At 38.0% G+C, this 18,507-nt stretch overlaps 1 pseudogene; it reads right to left on the reverse strand.

The window, feature by feature from the left end:
- Window positions 1-26: 26 nt before the first annotated feature.
- LOC146148666 (lymphocyte-specific helicase pseudogene) lies at window positions 27-3,197 on the reverse strand (annotated as a pseudogene).
- Window positions 3,198-18,507: the final 15,310 nt, after the last annotated feature.

Below are 18,507 nucleotides of genomic sequence, written 5' to 3' on the forward strand. Positions count from 1 at the left end.
TTAATTGATATCGGACGTACATTTTTTCTAACAAAAAAAACAAAATAAAAATAACTTCAAATAACAGAATTTTAGAGAAGCACATACAAGGTGATTGTTAACTTAACAACTTTTGTTATCAAAAACTAAGGAAATTAAAGAATGTTGTGTAAGGTTAGGGTACAAATTTAACAAATACATCCATATGATTAAAAATAACATTAGAATGGAAATAACATAGTATATAATAGAAAACACATCTAAAATAACATAAGATACAAAAAACAAGGGTTATTCAGCACATTAAGTTAATCAAGACTTCTAAAAATTCCACATCCAATATTGACATCAGAGGTTTTTAAAAGTTGATCTCTGTCAAGAATTTTTAACAAGTTATTTTCAGAAATTGGTTTTACTGCACACTTATCTTTGCCGACAGAGGCTTGAAGCATTTTTAGGATTGACATTGACTCTCCAGAAATAAATTGATCAGAGGTGATATCTTCTTGTAGCTTGCCTTTGAATTTTGACCTGTTCATAACAACTCGCTCAAGGACACGTTTAGTTTCAGCTCTCTCCACCATAAATTGATCTACAGTGTTGGCAGCAACCAAGCGATAAACTATAACAGGCCGTGTTTGGCCAATTCTGTGACATCGATCTTGAGCTTGTAGGTCATTCTGAGGATTCCAATCAGAGTCATAAATAATAACTGTGTCAGCTGCTGTGAGATTAATTCCCAGGCCACCAGCTCGTGTTGAAAGCAAAAACATAAACATGTCAGAATCATTGTTGTACTCATCAATCATTATTTTCCTATCAGTGCATTTGGTGCTTCCATCTAGTCTTACATAGCTGTAACTTCGGAAACGACAATAGTCTTCTAAAATATCAAGAATTTTTGTCATTTGACTAAAAATGAGAACTTTGTGTCCATCATTTTGAAGTACGGGTAGCATTCTATCAAGAAGTTCCAACTTTCCGCAAGACGACACAATATCTTCATCTACCCTGTATATATCTGTGCCAGGTATTAGGGGATATTCAATTAGATAAGGGTGGTTACAACATTTACGCAGCTGCATTGCAACATTATTCAACGATACCTTTATAACAGAAGTTTCATAATCTTGAAAGTAAGATTTCTCCCGTTGCTGCGTGATTCGATAGTCTAATGTGGAACTTCGAGTTTTATGAGCAGTAAAGTTTATTTTATTTTCATTGCTTCCATTGAACTTTTTGTGGCAATCAACATCTTCATCATTTTTTTTCTCAGAGCCTTTATTTTTCAAATATTGCATTATAGTTTGATTAGTCAGTGCCTGATAAAACTCGCTTTGCTTTTGGGATAGAGGAACAAATACAAGCAATTCTTTTTTGGGTGGTAATGATAAACTGACATCTGCCTTAGTTCTTCTCAGTAAAAAAGGTGCCAGAATCTTATGCAGCATTAAGATCACATTCTTTTCCTTACCAGAATCGATTAATTGTGTTCCGTTTTGAATTTTGTCCAAATCAAACCAAGCTTCAAACGTACTTAAATCATTAAAGACTTCAGGTAAAAGGAAATTAAGCAACGACCAAAGTTCTGTAAGATTATTCTGTAGTGGTGTGCCAGTCAACAGCAATTTGGCATTAACTTTCAGCTTTCGAAGCTCCTTTATTAGCCGACAATTCATGTTTTTTAATCTGTGTCCTTCATCAATCACCAGGTAGTCCCAGGAATGCTTTGCCAAACTTTGACTATCTCGTATTAGGATTTCATAGGAAGTTACCACAACTGGACAACACATCAAATTTTCACTTTTCTCACCTATTTTTGGTTGCAAAATATGTCGCTCAGCTGCAGAGCCATGATATAACATCACAGGAATCTGTGGAGAAAACCGATTAAACTCTGTAAACCAATTACATATTGTGGACATTGGAGCACATACCATGTAAGGGCCAGGGAAGCCTAACTTCACAAGGCGTGAAATTAGTGCAATACATTGTATGGTTTTCCCCAATCCCATTTCGTCAGCTAAAATGCCATTAACTGCATTGTCAAATAAAATTTTTAACCACTCATAACCGGCGATTTGATAATCCCTTAATATACCACCTGTTAACAAAACAGGTTGAGAATCCGGAATAACTTTTTCATTAAGATATTTTACACCATGGACAAATTTAATATCGTTTTCAGCGTGTTTGCCAAGATAAAGTTTAGATTGAAACAAAGCTTGTGAATCAATTTTAGCTATTTCCTTTTCCTTCTTTGTTACAGCTAAACTTGCCTGGTTGTTGTTTTCTTCATCAGAATCATCATTAATATCACTTATAATTGCTGTTTTACAAACCCATTTATCATCTGACTTTTTACGACCTGCAAAATGAATCAAATATTTCCATTCCTTGTTGACATTACAAATATCAAGAATCTTGCCTTCATGAAGATCATCTTCAGAGTTGTCTAATTTATACACAACTTTTACTTTACAACCAACTTCCAATTTCGGCCTTGGGTGTGAGCAATTATTTGATGTGGTAGACTCTACTTTTTCTGTTTGATTGCTTTTTATGACCTTCTTCACCTTGGCAGGGGATTGAAAGGTTTCATCTATACTATTTTTCTTTCTCTTCCGAGTTACTTTCAAATTAGGCACTGCATTTTGCTGTTTGGAATTTATGGTACTATTCATTGATAAATTTTGTTGTTCTTTAAGGTGTTTTTTCTGTCTTCTTTCAGCTCGACGTTTTTGTTTTTCCTTATCTTTTTCAATGACACCAAGTAGATAGTTTGCATAAATGCTACTTTTATCCAAAAGATGCTGTAATTGATTCATGCGCATATCCTCAGAAATGTGTTGCCATTGGGCCAATCCATCTTGCGTAACTAAATCTGATGCAAGAGATCCTTCGGCTATTAGTTTTTTTTCTTCTTCTAACATTGATGTAGTAAACAAATGGTTTTCAACAGAACTGTTTTGTGGCAATTTTGAAAAAGTTTCTTCAGTTTTGATTAATTCACTTTTGTTCAAATCTGCCATTTTCTAGTAGTTCCTGAATTGATTTCAAATATTTTTGATGTAGCAGGAAATTGATCTCCTTCTTTCATTAATTGGAGATACTTAGATTCAATTGAATAACTTTGCTACACACATATATTTTATTATTGTTTTAGGAAGGAAGATTTCTATTGTTGCAGAATTCCAATTATTCAATTGTAAACTACTTGAAATACTGTTAGAATAACATTTCATAAATAAGTATCAACCATAATGCTTGTCACTGAATAAACCAGCAATATATTTGTACGCATTTGCATAAATAAACTTATTGCTAAGCACACCTCGAGGGATGTTCAAAGTAAAATATCTCATTCTAAACAAACCTAGAGGTATTCCAATCCAATTGTGGAACCACAAAAACGAAATAAACAAACTATTTGTGCGAATTCAAGGGGGGGTGAAGGGGAGTTCTAATTGTCAGACTCTCCTCCAACTGGTGAGTGCAACTTTTAATTAATATTATTCATCATGGAAATAAATTGCACCTAACAAACAACTGCAGCTAAAGTTGTGTGTGTTTACACAACAAGACAACATGACCGAACAACTTCACCGCAATTTTTTAGATCCGCAGCTTTTTAGTGCAAGTTAAATCCCCCAGGCAGGTCAAACTTTCAAATCTGGTCCAGACAGGCCTACAAGACATAGTCTAACTTTAACTTGTTATATTTGTTACCATTGAAAAATTTTAGGGTTAGACTACTTGAGCACAAACATGATTATATAACAATCTTCGAATATTTGACCAGAGAAATTTAGAAGGTTTATATAAAATTGACTGCTGAAACTTTTTTGACTGCTTAAACTTTAAAATTTGGCAAAATTCTTCCCATAGCTTAGCAGTATATACTGCAATATATAACTTTGTAAGCATTTCGCTATTTTAGGAGAGGCATGATAGTAGCAAGGGACAAGAACATCTACATGAAAAAAATCTTACACGTTCAATAATCCAGTAAACAGTTGAGGCTAGACGTACAGAAACTATTGTACTGAGTGTAATTATAATTCTATAACCCTTGAGTGTGATTTATAAAAAATAATTGTTGTTATAGTTTTCACTTTACCAGTCACATAATGTGTTAGGCAAAGGTGAACCAACGCAAACAATCCGCCAGCGTCCTATTTTACAAACTGGACACGGGGCCATTCCTCATAGTTTTTTGGCTAAGTCATCTATCAAAGAGCAAAATCTGTTTGCTCTTAGCACAAATTTTGTTCCTACATTGAATGTAACATTTAGTTAGACCCCTTAATTGCTAAATACCTAGTTTTATACCGTGATTAACAGTTGTTGCAGTTGTTATAATAAGATGCATAAGTCTACACAGTTAAAGTTTTAATGGCCCACAGAGAACTTTCTGAATATGTTTTTTGTCGTCATTAGAAAAAATTTGCCCACCCCTGTGTTAGGCAGTTCAATAATATGCCAAAAGAATGAGTATTAGCCTAAAGTTGACCTTTAACTCTCCATTTTAACATTCCTACAATATACTGATGATCACTCTATAATAAAAGATTCATGTGAAGCAAAGTGCATCTTTTAAAATTAACATCAATATAAAAAGCAACAAAGCTTACTTTATTCAAACACTTATCTCGGCTTGGATGTCCAATAATAGAGTGTCGGGCAGATGTTCATAACTTGTAAAATTAATCTGTTATTAACTTCTTGTTTTTTGGCAAGTTATTATCTTTTACGAAATGTGATTTTAGGAAATGTTTATGGCATGAACCATGTTCACATAAAAACACGTTTTGTTTTGGCTTCAGGCCTTTCGTAATTGCTCTAACCTTAGAGTATCTTATAACACCGTTTCTTAAACCAGTGACTGGTTATTCCCAGGGTGAATGGATTTTTGACAAAGGAAAACCAACAGATAAGTTTGATAGAAAGATGATTTATCTTGATTCAATTTTTACAGATTTTTTTTACAAACATTGTCATTTTGAAAAGCAGTCTGATCGAGACTAATGAGGTGAAACGCTGCTTCCTTTGTTGTTGCGTGTCCACCAAATAGACTTGACGCAAATTTATGCAAAGCAGTCAGACACAACTAAACGCGTTTTTAGCGAGAAATTGAGTGTACTACTTTTCGCCAAGACTAAAGACGTTTTTTCACAGAAACAACAAGTTTTTTAAAGGTTTTATGTTAGAAATGTTATTTTGAAAGGTTCAGCTAATATTTTTTTTTAAATTATTATGAAAATATAATCCTGGAATGGTTGAAAAGCCTTTTCTAGTTTGTTCTAATTGTAATTTTGCATAAGTTTAAAGGCTTCTTGTATTTTTTATACCTAAATAGGAATTTAAAATACCCTAATACTAACCTACGCCCAAAAATATTTTCAAAAAATTCTTGGGCAATTTAAAAATTTAGCTTCATGTTTCAATACAGTGCGAAAAAAGTGTATAGAAAGAACGGCGCTGGTCTAGAATCCTACCACATTTATTTTAACACTAACCAAACGAGTTGTCAATGTTCACATTGCAAGGTAGGCATAAATTTGTAAGAATAAATGTAATAATACTACCCACCAAACCCAAACGCTAACTCTCACCCTAACCCAAATAATGTGAGCAATATAAACCCACGGAGCTTCACAATTCACATGACCCAAATCACACCAATCGCAAGAGACGCGCTTTTGCCTTTATGACTCGAAAAATGAAAATATGCGATAACAAGAAATGTCGCGTTACTTTAAAACGTTTAGCTCGCCACCACTTGTAACTATTTATCTTTGAACTTTTAAACTACCTTATTGTTGCCCTTGCTGCAAAACTGTGGTAGCCTAGACCAGCGCCACAGTTTGTATCAAAGAATCAGTGTTTTGCACACGTGAGAAATTACCCGCGTTTTCTTCTTTGATCCGTGACGCAAACTAACCCGGTCGTTTAGGCCTGTGCCTATATATTGACAATATATAGGCACTGTTTAGGCCAAAGAGTTATTGGTCATATTGCAAATCTGTATAGAAAATTGCATTAACTAAATAATTTGGCAAAAATTGCATTTTTGTAAAGAGTTTGATCTGGGGGCACTAACAGCAGCGAAATAAAAGAGGAGCAACTGCAGCAATGGGTGATTGTGTGAGCATACATTTTAATCGCTGGCAGTACATTTTTTAGCCTTTGTTCATAAAAATAAGATCGCCCGTAATAAAAAGAGTCCGCTGGCTAGTAGTTGGACCACGCTGTTCTATGTAATTAGTAGGGCCATTTTTATTTTGACCTAAAAATTTTTTTTTTGACTTTTTAGCTTTATTTTGACCTAACGAAATTGCTTATATTTAGAGGCCACAGTTCTTTCTTGAAATTTATGCCAGTTATCGTAATATTTTATCGAAAAGTCAAGGTGTTTTATGGATTATAAAAAGTGCACCGTGTTTTTTGGAGATAGATTTAGGTAGCTTGTGTTATTTTGTCCTTGTGGAAAGGGCGCTTTGCCTCGATTTTCTCCGCATGGTAAATTCTAATAAACAGCGAATACAGAAAAACTACAGAAAAGCTTGCTTAGGTATTTTTGTATTACAAAATGTCAGTAGGCTATTCCTAAAATCCAAACTGTTGATCTTCGAAAAGACCCGGTTTATGAAGAGGAAGTGTTTTATAAGAATTATTTAAATACGTAACAATGAATAAATAATGGACCATTTGCGATAAAAGTTACTGCTGATTCAAGTGGGAGTTATGACATATTTCCTGCTTTTATGGGTTAATACGGTTTAATTGTGTCCAGTGTTCCCTCTAAGGTGCGCAACTGCGCAATTGCGCAGCCACACCAGACAAATTGCGCAGTAAAATTTACTTTTGCGCAGTAAAATTTGGTTTTGCGCACCTAAATCATTCTCAAACTAAAACCAAAAATCTTCACTTTTTTTGCCACAAAGTTTGAGATTAGCCATTTTTTCATTGAGGTTTGTAGCTAAAAGCAAGTAAATAACTCAAATTCGCATAGACCATTGTGACGTAATAAATTACTTTGTCTAATCGGTTTTATCTTCCACGGTGTGTATGTTTTTTATCTCAAGTAGAATAAAATGTCTACTCAGGAAAATCGAGAGACCGAACATAGCAGTGGAGTGTTTGACAATAATTTGGGATCATGAAACCGAAACTTATTTTAAGGGCGTAAATTTATTAACACAATTACAGTTTTTACACTATTTAGGTGCAGATACAGCTGTGGGGCCAATAATGGCGCCTTCACAAATTGACAAAATCATCTTGATAAATCAAATGAGCGGATAGTTTGTGATTTTTGTTTGTGCGCGAAAAAGCATCACGCATTATGTTTGTAAAATTAAACATTTTGTCAATTTAACCCAAATATTCGGATTTTTTTCGCGCGATCGCATTGTTTTCCTTATCCTTGTTTCATGTCGTCACGCTTTATGACGTCATCTTTAAAATTTTCACTCTTTGCCCCAATACAAAAAACATTCATCCGCCGCGGGCCCCTGCCAACGCCGCCTTAAAATATTCTTGCGCACCACAAAAATATTCTTGTGCACTTCAAGAAATATTTGCGCAGTAGAAAATTTTCTTAGAGGAGACACTGATTGTGTCGCAGTTCTTGATTTACAAAAAGTACTCTCTAGAACAGACATGGGCAAACTACGGCCCGCTGGGTTGCATAGTCTGGCCTGTCTGACAATTAGCTTAAACCAATTCATTACTATTTTTTGATTACCGTATCCATTAACCCCAAAAACATTTATTGTTGATTTGGTTTATTGTTAATTTGGTTCATTGTTACGTCACAGTTCAATTGTTGAAACTTTGTTTAACAAATTAATCTGCTGAGCTAGCCTACTTAAATATTTAAAGAATAGCTCGTTTAGTAAAGTTTTTGAAGCTTTGTGAGTATCACATTAATCAAGTTATGCTAACAGTTTCAGTGTGAAAGCTAAATAAGATTTGTTGCTAAACTTGTTGATAACTAGCTAAATTATCACTGTATGATATTCAATGAGTGCATTAAAGAAGCGAAAAGTGGATAGTGAGCGCAGAACATTCAAAAAGGAATGGACAGCAAAATATTTTTTTACAGAAGTCGGATCAACCGCGGTATGTCTTATATGCCAAAATAAAGTTGCTGTTTTAAAAGAGTACAACATCCGCCGCCATTTTGGCACCAACCACGCAAACTATCTTAGTGGCCAGTCAACTCAACAACGAGTAACTACTTTGCAAAGATTAACAACAAATTTTTGGATACAACAAAATACTCTTTACCAGCAAAGAGCCATTCATCAGTCAATCACCAAGGCAAGCTTTTTACTGGCTTTTAGAATAGCAAAAGCAAGCAAGCCGTTCTCTGATGGAGAGTTTATTAAGCCGTGTATGGTAGAGACAGCCGATCTTTTGTGTCCAGATGCAACAAAACAAATACGAACAAATTAGTTTATCACGAAGAACAGTAACTCGCCGTGTAGAACAAATTGACGAGCACTTAGCCAGAGAGTTAAAAGGAAAAGCAGAATCATTTATATTTTATTCCTTGGCATTGGACGAAAGTAATGACGTTAAGGACACCGCCCAGCTTTTGGTTTTTGTCAGAGGGATTAATACCAATTTTAAGATTATAGAAGAACTCTTAGCCATGGAATCGCTAAAGGGGAAAACACGAGGAGAGGACCTTTTTATCAAAGTGTCTGGTGTGATTGACAGGCTGAAGCTACCTTGGAGCAAACTTGCAAATGTCACCACAGATGGATCACTAAATCTGACGGGAAAAATATTGGACTGATGAAAAGACTTAAAGATAAGATGGAAGAGGAAAGCCCTGGGATGGATATAACTTTTTTACACTGCATCATCAACCAAGAGGCACTATGTAAGTCTGTATTGCAGCTTAATCATGTTGTGAAGGCAGTGGTGCAACTGATCAATTACATAAAAGGGAGAGGACTTCACCATCGACAATTTATAAAGTTTCTTGAGGAAATAGATTCTGAACATCAAGACTTGCTTTACCATTCTCATGTTCGCTGGTTATAAGTCTAGGGAAAGCATGTAAACGTGTCTGGGAACTGAAGGATGCCATTAGCTCATTTTTTAATTTAATCGGAAAAACTGATGACTTGCCTGAGCTAGAAGACATAAATTGGCTTGGTGATTTTGCTTTTGCTGTGGACATATTAACACATATGAATGAGTTGAACATAAGACTGCAAGGAAAATATCTCTTCGCCCACCAAATGTACACAAAAGTTGAGGCTTTTAAATCTAAATTAACTTTATTCTCAGAAAAGATTTTCAACAATTCTTTTGTGCATTTCCCTACTCTAGCGACGATGAAAGAAGCCCATAAACATGCGAATAAATACAGCAAATTACTGGATAATCTGCACCAAGAATTCTGCCGTAGATTTCTTGATTTTGAACAACTCAAAATACCATTTTAAATCGTCTCATCTCCCCCTGTCTCAAGTTGCTACGACTGCACCACCAGAGTTACAACTGGAACTGATCGATCTTCAGAGTGACTACCTTTTAAAAGACAAATTCGAAACCCTGAAACTGAATTACTTCTACGCTTCGTTAAGTGATGCCAGGTTCCCAAAAATTCGAAAAATGGCGCAGAGAATGTTGGTTTTGTTTGGCTCAACATACATTTGTGAACAGACTTTCAGCCTGATGAATTTCAACAAATCTAAGTATAGATCTCAGTTGTCAGATTCACACCTAAAATCTGTTCTGACAATCGCCACAACCAAATTAACCCCAAATTTCGATACTTTGGCAAAAAATATTGCTTAAGGACTTTGTTCAGACTGCCGTGTTTTGTTTATCATGTCATTTAATTTCAGAAACATGTTAAATAATGTAACTAATGTTTCTAATAAACTGTAGCTTAACACTATTGTCTTTTCATTTAGTCACATGGCCCGCTTGTCAAAAATAAAAAAACAATTTGGCCCGTGGTTCAAAAAGCTTGCCCACCCCTGCTCTAGAAACACAAAATTTTGTCAAAAGCCATAATTTGACAAATCTTGACTTTATTTTGACCTATAAACTTCTTAGAAACAGTCCCCTATGTGCTAAAAACAAAACTTTATTCTTTAATCGTGAACAGGCGAGGTAGAAAAGTACCATCTGCGAAGCGTTTGTTCGCACCTACAAATATATAGCAAAGCTTATGTAGTAAAATAGGCGTCGAGTCAACTCAATCGTCAACTGGTTTTCCCAACTTAAAACGCGGCACACTGTTTCGTGTGACGTAATAATTCCTACATGGCTGTGACGTTTGATCGCTCAATATGGCAAGAAAGTAGGCTACAGCAATTTTAAACATGAGCTTTTAGAATTTCAACACTTCGTCAACATAAAATAAGTTCGTCTCTCTCGCACTCCATATTCGATAAACGTAAAATACGACTTTTAGTGTTATTGTCACTATATCTCCGTCTTCATTTTGAAAATGGAATTGGTTTAGCAGAGCATTTGTGCTTCATGCAAAGTCATTTGTGCTTTCATGCAAAGTTCTCATTGAGCATGCAGTATCACAACGCAGCGGTGAGTCCTATGTGATAAAAACTTGAAAGCAATTCAAGAAAAATTTCACACCAAAATAATTTATGCTCGCTTCGCTTGCCCAGACTTGCGATAATAAAGAAATTAACAATTACTTTCATACTTAAACGACGTTTCAGCAGGATTGAGTTAAACGTCTTGGTTAACAATAGTCCTATTCACTGGGGAACAATTTTGCAAAAAAAATTGTTGACTTTGCTTTTGCACTTGATTTAGGCTAATTCCGATGTGCTGATTTTAAAAATGCCACCAGTTTTCCTCTATCACGTCAAGTTTTTACTCTACAACATACAAAAATAAGCTACTTTTCACGAATAGCCGTATTGCTTTTGCTTACGTAATAGGAATGCACAAGCTATAATCATATAGTAATTGTCATATACAAAAAGGGTCAACTGAATTATTAAGGAAAAAAGGCACAGACATTGATTTAGGTCGATACACGTTTAAAAAGCTTGTTAAATCCGCTGACTTAAAATACGTGTTGCCTCGCTGTAGTTTCATAGAAGCTTGGAATGTAATTACTTGATTTAAGAAATATGTCAATATGGAATCCAGAATAGAAAGTAGAAGCAAATAAAAACAATAAAATCGAAGCTAATGAGAGATCAAATTGCCCATTCAGTTATTCTACGTAAAGGATACGGAAACATAAAAAGATTCCTTGAATTGTTGCAATAAAGCACAATTGGATCATATGTGTTGACCTCAAAATGGTATGTTTTCTTCTTGGTCAGCAACATGGATACACAAAGTACCCCGGCTATTTGTGTATGTGGGACAGCAGATCTCGAGATCAGCACTGTGTAGAGAAGAACTGGCCTCACAGATCTGACCTTAAACCTGGTCATCCCATCATTCTACATGAGTCACTTGTTGACAGAGATGCACATAAAGCTCGGACCAATGAAGCAATTCGTTAAAGCATCGTCAAATGAGAAAGCAACTGTTTTAATTTCCTCGTTTTGGCTTTTCCTGTCCTGGCAACACAAACAAGTAAGGCTGGTGTATTTGATGGTGCACCAATTCGGCAACTCATCAAATATGTACGTTTTAGTGGTTCAATGTCCAAAAAGAAAATGCGCGGTTGTCATTTAAAATCATTATCAAGGGATTTCTTGGGAATTCACTGGCAGAGATTATATCAAAATTGTTCAGAAGCTACTGTAAAGGTACAAAGAACTCGGCTGAAACGGGAGCATCAAGATGCATTTTGTTGCATAGCCATCTTGCTTTCCCGAAAAACCTTGGTGCAGTCAGTGATGAGCAAGGAGAAAGATTCCTCCAAGATCTGAAGGTGATGGAGGAAACATATCAGGGAAGATGGGACTAGCATATGCTGGCTGACTATTGCTGGAGTATAAGGCGAGACTGCCCACAGCTCAAACATGCCAGGAGAAGCTACAAGCGTAACTGACCCCTACAAGCGTAATTGTTTGCCCTAAAACTCGCACTTTATTTGTCCTGCAGAAGCAATATCCGTTTAAGGAACAGAATAAAGTTGTACAAATGTTTAATTGAATACCATTGAGTTACTTTCGGTTGCTTGTAGTTCTTACAGCATTTTATACAATGAACGCAGATGTCTTAAACGTTGTATTTTTTCAAAAAAATTGGTGGGTGCCTAGCTCAAAAACTTGACGTGATAGAGAAAAACTGATGTCATTTTTAGATTCAGCGCCCAAAAGTTAGCCAAAAACAATTGTTAGATCGAAGTCAACAAAAATTGTGTTCCCCAGTGATTGTAGGTCATTGTATTGCTGGACAGATCATGGTCTTGCTTTTCTAAAGAAAGAACAATTTATAACGATAAAAATAAAAAAGTGCCGCAACATTTTGTTTTAGGGATAATATGCGGAAGCACAAAATCGGTTTCACAAGAACAGTAACGTTGTGTTGGTGTTTAATTGCCATGCATATCATAGACGTGAGACTTTTGAAACATATGTTCATTTTGGCGAATTTGGTGTACTTCGCCACTATAAAAAAATTACTGCTTTGTATCCTCTTGTAATGACATCGAAAGAAGACTATGTAGAATAGACGATTTAAAAGCCATAGCAATTATACACATTGTTTGTCGTGTCGTGTACCGTATAGAGTCAACGCTTTTAATTTTCCTACACCAAAAGAACGCGACAACGTGCCGAATTAATGTATTGTAAGTTATGAATAATATACTCTGTGATATTCCTTTTTCAAGATGACACTTAACTAATTTGATATCCATTGTTTTATTTAAATTAGAAGTTACTTTTTGGTTTAGGATGAAAATACAACTTGGGTCTATCCCGATCTTCGTGAGCGTGATAAATCAACAGAACTATATAGGTCTATAGGAGATCTGTTTTGTCACCAAATACAATTGTGTTGGTTTCTCTGACGATCTATATAGCCGTTTAAACCAGGAGGACATCAAAATCTTCCGGAGCAAGGAAGACTATACATTTGCTTTTAGTGAGATGTGACCCAAGCAATTTAATATATTTTTAATTTTATTGAAACTGCTGCTTTCAAATGTAGCATAGAATGTGTCCAGAGAAGTTTTAGTAACTGGTAATCCAAATATTCCGAGTTCTTCTAGCGTAAGCGGCCGATTTAGTTGAAAGTGTTTCAGGCTGGAAACCATACAAAACAACATAAGGCTACAGTTTGTTTTTTATTTGTTTGTTTTTTATCGTTTAAAAAAGTAGAAGAAAACATGCTTATACCGTTTATATCCAGTTATAGGCAACACAGGGATAGACACAATGAAAATCACACCGAATGCAACGTACCGAGTAAAGGCTTTACGATTTTCACAAATAATGCACAATATGTTCAATGACTGGCCTTTAGTTTGCTGAGTATCGTTGGAGTCGTCCGGATCAGATGGAGGAGCCCTTGCGTCGTTTTGCCCTTTTTGTTTTATTAGAACTTTAAGAGCTGCGTAGCCTACACCGCCAAAACCCAGAATCAGACGTGTCTGCAATAAAATAATCTTACACAACACATGCGAGATAAAAGGGGCGAAACGAGAGGAAAGAAGAAGGCATATGGCGTACGACGCAAGGCGCAAGCTGGAGGTGGCATTACGACAATGGTCTCAATTTGAAAATACTCTGAGATCCAATTGAAACAATGTATATCAACCCACGGGCCGCATCACTAGATCACGGATTTGTAGTTTCCATCCGCTTCTTCAAGTCAATCACGTATTGGTAGCTGGTCTTCACTGCTGCTTCCGTCTCCGCATTTGTCCACATCTCGCTCAGGATGGTCATCGGTCCGCGAATTGTACGTCCAAACATCTGTTCAAACGGCGAAAATCCAGTAGAATCCTGCGGCACTTCTCTGTAGGCAAACAACAGCGCACTGATATACCTGTTCCATTGTTTGGGCTGGTCGCAACATAGTCTCTTTAGCATTTTCTTTAGCATCCCGTTGTACTTCTCCACCAATCCGTTGCACATCGGGTGATAGGGAGTTGTAGATAGATGCTTTATCATGAGCAGCCTCCCACTTTCATACAATCAGAAACGAACTGAGTTCCAAGATCACTTAGGACTTCGTCTGGTATACCAAGCCGACTGTACATGTCTACCAGCGCTTCAGCGACCGCCTCTATTGTTATCGTCTTTAATGCCGTTGCTTCGGGATACCGTGTGGCGTTATCCACGAGCGTTAAAATATAGCGATGACCGTCTTCACTCGGCGGATGTATAGGTCCAATAAGGTCCACCGCAACCCTCTTAAAGGGAACGTCGATTACCGGTGGTTTCTGCAAAGGCACCCTGATAACGCTCCATTCGTTAACTGCCCTCTGACACACGTCACAAGATCGACAGAACCGTTTAACCTCGCCTTGAATTCCTGGCCAGTGAAAGCTTCCTAGAATTTTGTCCAATGTCTTCTTTATTCCCATATGTCCCCCCATCATCGAATCATGGGCGACTTCCATGACCTTTTGCCGCAATCGATTTGGGACGACCAGCTGCTTCAGCCACTTCCCGTTGTTAACTTTGTGGTGTAGGTACATTCGGTACAGCAGCCCATCGATAGTCTTGTACTTTGTAACTTGCAGACCCCTTGCGATTTTCCTTGTGGCTTGCCAGAGTTCTTCTATTGATGTGTCATCGAGCTGAGCCTGTCGAAACCCAGGTTTATTTGAGATAGGCCACCTGTCGGCGTCCGGCACGGCTAGAGGTTTTCTTTTCTCAGGCTGTGCCTGTGACCTGGTCATAGCGTTGACTTCAGCGAATAATTTTTCCGGATTAGTTGATCCCTTTATGCCAGGCACATTGCCTATAAACAAGTCGTGTGATGCATTCGGGAGACAGAATGCTTCGGTCTTTCCAGAGAAGTAGGGCGTGTCGATGTAGATTTGGGCCACCTCCGTCTCGACCAAGCGCCCGTTTGACATCTTCACTCGACCCTGACGGCCGGTAATTTCATCGTCACGGACAAACGTTCTATCAACTAAGATCCCTGTACAGTACACCCTGTGTCACGCATCGCAGTGATAGAATGATCTCCCACGAATCCCTTCACGAGTGGTAAACCGTAACCACCTTCCGGCTCCACCTCTCCTTCGGTCTGCAATGCCGCGCTCGTCATCCGAAGTGGTCTCTCAGGAACAGAACGGGACCTGCAATCTTTAGCAATGCGCCCTGTCTTGTCACATATGAAGCATCTCATAGGGAACCGTTGTTCCGGTCGTGGGCGCTGTCTCTCTTTTGGGTCTGCCCCTATCGGGTTTCTTGATGTACCCATTGTATCGGCCATTCCACACCCATGTGCTGACAAGAACTGCTCCGCCATTGTCGTCATGGCGTCGTTTGAATTCGGAGACTGCTCCTTAAGGTGAGTTGCAAGTTCCTTTGGGCAGGATTGTAAGAACTGTTCTTTCAGTGTAAGCTCATGTAACACGTTTTCGCAGTTCCACTTAGATAACTTAGTCCATTTCGTGAGGTAGTTGCCTTGCGCGACCTGGCCTTGCGATATGCGCGACCTGGACATCTCTGCATCCAGGCGTTTTACTTCCATTTCATATTCTCTGATTTTCCGAGCTTCTTCGCGGGCTTTCTCAGCTTCTTCGGTCAGCCTTACTTCGGCTGCTGCCTTAGCTTTGGAGAGGGGTTGGTAGCCGAGGTCGCATATGCGGGCGTTTATGTCGCATATACGGGCGCTTGTAGGTCGCATATACAGGCGGAGATGTCGCATATACGGGCGTTCGCATAATGTCGCATATACGGGCGAATTTCTCTACTGAACATACTGTGTGGTGTAAGGCGTCGGAATGGCGTTCTATCAGATTTTAGTAGGCCATTATAAAATGTTTTTGTTGCCTGACTGTTATGACGTCATATTATGTCTTCATCACTACGTCACACAAATCTAGTGGTGTAGTAAATTACCCATATATTTGGCTAGGTCGCATATACGGGCGAATTTCTCTACCGAACATACTGCGTGGTGTAAGGCAGTAGTCGGCAAACGCCGGTCCGCGGACCGGTGCCGGTCCGCAAGGAGTTTGTTACCGGTCCGTAGCAGGGTTGCCAGATTAAATTTTGATTTAAACCCAAACTGTACGTAGGAAAAATGCACAAAAACAATTAAATATATTTTTATATTTAAAACACATTAATTTTCGTTTAAATATAGTCCATGGTTGACCGGTATGGTGAAAATAAGAATTAGTATCAAGCTCATGTAATGTTCTAACTACGTGTAATGTGGCCATATCTTTTTTTTGAGTTACATATATAAACAACATCCCATAATGAAATGATCTATTTTTTTAATATTTAAGCAGGCAAGGTTTCAAAAAAAACGTAGGCTTTATGGCTATGAATTTTAATTAGTGTTAGCAAGCCTCTATAAAATGACAGAAAAAAGCCAAAAAGCTGAATGTATTTTCTGACATTTTACGTATGTCTTTTCTATACTTTTCAGTTGTACTTTTGTCAAAAAAGGAACTAAAATACAATATTATAATACAAAGTGTGACTTCTTACAAAGGAATGGCCTAAAAACAGCGGCTTGAAATAAGCCGCGGACTGGGTTTAATTGCTTGGCGGGCCGGATCCCCCCGCGGGTTTCATTAAGTTCAATAATTCCTAGAGGGAGCATCTCGTTGCGGCAAAACAAGCTTAAAGTTCGCATTGCAAAAATTGTAATAAATTTCCTTTACGGACATTTGTTTATATTGAAGGCCGGCCCGCGACAAAACTACGGGGCTGCAGTGCAAAAAAGGTTGCCGACTCCTGGTGTAAGGCGTCAAAACGGCGTTCGAATAAATTTTTTAACTTAAAATTAAATAAATTCATTTTATATTTTCCTAATCCTTCTTGTCACTTCAGTCGCGGTCCTCAGTAGAACCATAATAAAAAAATCTAATAGCCAACTAAAATTTATTCGAACGCCATTCCGACGCCTTACACGACACAGTATTTTCTGTAGAGAAATTCGCCCGTATATGCGACATTATGCGAACGCCCATATATGCGACCTAGCCAAATATGAGCTATTTACTATACAGCACTTGATGAGTGTGACGTTACGATGAAGACATAATATGACGTCATAACTGTCAGGCAACACAAACACTTCATAATGGCCTACTAAAATCTGATAGAACGCCATTCCGACGCCTTACACCACACAGTATGTTCTGTAGAGAAATTCGCCCGTATATGCGACATTATGCGAACGCCCGTATATGCGACCTAGCCAAATATGAGCTATTTACTACAGCACTTGATGAGTGTGACGTTACGATGAAGACATGATATGACGTCATAACTGTCAGGCAACACAAACACTTCATAATGGCCTACTAAAATCTGATAGAACGCCATTCCGACGCCTTACACCACACAGTATGTTCTGTAGAGAAATTCGCCCGTATATGCGACATTATGCGAACGCCCGTATATGCGACCTAGCCAAATATGAGCTATTTACTTCAGCACTTGATGAGTGTGACGTTACGATGAAGACATGATATGACGTAATAACTGTCAGGCAACACAAACACTTCATAATGGCCTACTAAAATCTGATAGAACGCCATTCCGACGCCTTACACCACACAGTATGTTCGGTAGAGAAATTCGCCCGTATATACGACATTATGCGAACTCCCGTATATGCGACCTAGCCAAATATATGGGTAATTTACTACACCACTTGATGAGTGTGACGTTATGATGAAGACATCATATGACGTCATAACTGTCAGGCAACAAAAACATTTGATAATGGCCTACTAAAATCTGATAGAACGCCATTCCGACGCCTTACACCACACAGTATGTTCAGTAGAGAAATTCGCCCGTTTATGCGATATTATGCGAACGCCCGTATATGCGACCTAGCCAAATATGTGGGTAATTTACTACACCACTAGATTTGTGTGACATAATGATGAAGACATAATATGACGTCATAACTGTCAGGCAACACAAACATTTTATAAAGGCCAACTAAAATTTATTCGAACGCTGTTTTGACGCGTTAAACCACACAGTATGTTCAGTAGAGAAATTCGCCCGTTTATGCGATATTATGCGAACGCCCGTATATGCGACATCTCCGCCCGTATATGCGACATAAACGCCCGTATATGCCACCTCGGCTACCAACCCTGATGTAGCTTTGCGGTCTTTCTCAGCTTCTTCGGTCGCTGCTTTGCGGGCTTTCTCAGCTTCTTCGCGTCCCAAGCGACGTTCTTCGCGTTCTGCGGCCTGCTGCTGCTGCATGAACTTCACCAGGTCATCACCTTCGAGTCCCATGCTCTTTCCTGCCTCGATTATCTGGTCCATTTCTACCACGTCTTGAAGAGGTCTCTAAGTCAAACCTTGTTTACTTCCCGGACGAGCCCCCAATTGTCGCAGACTAGATCGGGACACAATCCCCAAAGTAGCTGCTAAGGATAGGAATGACTTTACT

This window comes from Ascidiella aspersa, chromosome 4, assembly GCF_963924565.1.
Source record: "Ascidiella aspersa chromosome 4, kaAscAspe10.2, whole genome shotgun sequence".
Classification (NCBI taxonomy): Eukaryota; Metazoa; Chordata; class Ascidiacea; order Phlebobranchia; family Ascidiidae; genus Ascidiella; species Ascidiella aspersa.